Source organism: Cynara cardunculus (genome assembly GCF_001531365.2).
Source record: "Cynara cardunculus var. scolymus isolate 2C chromosome LG 1, CcrdV1, whole genome shotgun sequence".
Lineage (NCBI taxonomy): Eukaryota > Viridiplantae > Streptophyta > Magnoliopsida > Asterales > Asteraceae > Cynara > Cynara cardunculus.
In genome coordinates, this window is record NC_037528.1 from 27,999,944 (window position 1) to 28,001,497 (window position 1,554).

The window sequence follows — 1,554 nt, forward strand, 5'->3', positions numbered from 1 at the left end:
GAGAGGAATGCCTTCAAAATAGATGGTGGAACTTAGTTTCGAAACACTGCTTGTGGAATTTATGTTTGGGTCTCACCTTAAGTCTTACACCCTTGCTTCTTTTATATATTCTGTATTCTGTTTTGGATCACCTTAAAATCAAAGAAAAGTCTTCAAAATCGTCATCTGAAATCATCTCTTTCATTGGACTCTAATCTAACTTTGGCTACAATCCCTATGGACGATAATCCGGTACTTGTACCACTTTATTCTTTGGAAAGACGACGTTGGGCCGTATTGTATACTTGCTTTTTGGCCCAATTTCATTAAGTCTAAAGGTGTGAAATATAACCGACCAAGTTTTTGGCTCCGCTGCCGGGGATTGCTTCGCTAAAAGTTTTATTTTGAGTAAATTAAAAGATTTGATTTTTCTTTTACCATCAGAATCTTTTTTAAAAGTGGTGTATGCCACGGTCACATCACGGGGAATTTTTTGAATTTGATCCCAATATTGAGAAAACGTTTCACCATAGGAGGAGGGCTCAAAGAGCATATTTTGCTCTACTCCCTCCAAATATGGCGTTACATCCCCCAATTATTCCGGAAATACCGCATTTGGAAAACCAACCGTTGCGTTTTGAACCAATTCCACCATTCCCGAACTTTCAACAAGGATATCCACATAATGGTAATGATAATAATTTGGACACGGAATCGGAACCTAATGAGCACCAAAGAGCACAAACTCCGAACATAATTAATCTGGCAAATTCAAAAAATGGGAGGATCATGGATTATGCTATTCCGGATTTTGAGCAATTAAATTCCGGGATAGTTAGACCACATATGACCGCTCTCCATTTCGAACTAAAACCGATAATGTTTCACATGTTGCAAACAAATGGCCAATTTGCCGGAGTACCTTCGTAGGACCCATATTCGCACTTAAAATCTTTTATGGAAATCACTGATGCCTTTCTGATCTCGGGAGTGTCAAATGACGCTCTAAGACTCACTTTGTTTCCATTTTCCTTTAGGGATCGGGCAAAAGCATGGTTTAACTCGTTAACTCCGGGTTCTGTGTCGTCATGGAGTAACATGGCGGAATTTTTTTTGCGAAAATATTTCCCACCAATAAGGAACGCTAAGTCCATAAACGAGATCTGTCTTTTCAAACAAATGGACGATGAGGCTGTTCCTGACGCGTGGGAAAGGTTCAAAGAGTTGTTAAGGAAATGCCCACACCATGGAATTCCATACTGTATTCAACTTGAGACGTTTTACAATGGGTTAAATCCCATGGCAAAACAAATGCTCGATGCGACTGCGGGCGGAGCCTTTACAGCCATGACCTATAATGAAGGATATGAAATCCTAGAAAAGATCTCAGCCAACAATGGGCATTGGGCAGACCCACGTGCTCAATCACATAAAAAGACTGCTGGGATACATGATGTAGATGCATATACTGCATTAACAGCTCAGCTTACCTCCATGACCAACCTGCTGAAAAATTTAACTTCTGGTCAAGGAGGACAGCAAGTTGCTAATACACCTGTCCCAACAGTCCTATCT

At 40.4% G+C, this 1,554-nt stretch overlaps 1 non-coding gene across 1 annotated transcript; it reads right to left on the reverse strand.

Moving 5' to 3' along the window:
• Nucleotides 1–1,126: 1,126 nt before the first annotated feature.
• On the reverse strand, nt 1,127–1,232 carry LOC112503072. The gene has a single exon (XR_003067841.1). It is a non-coding gene; the product is annotated as a small nucleolar RNA R71 (small nucleolar RNA).
• Nucleotides 1,233–1,554: the final 322 nt, after the last annotated feature.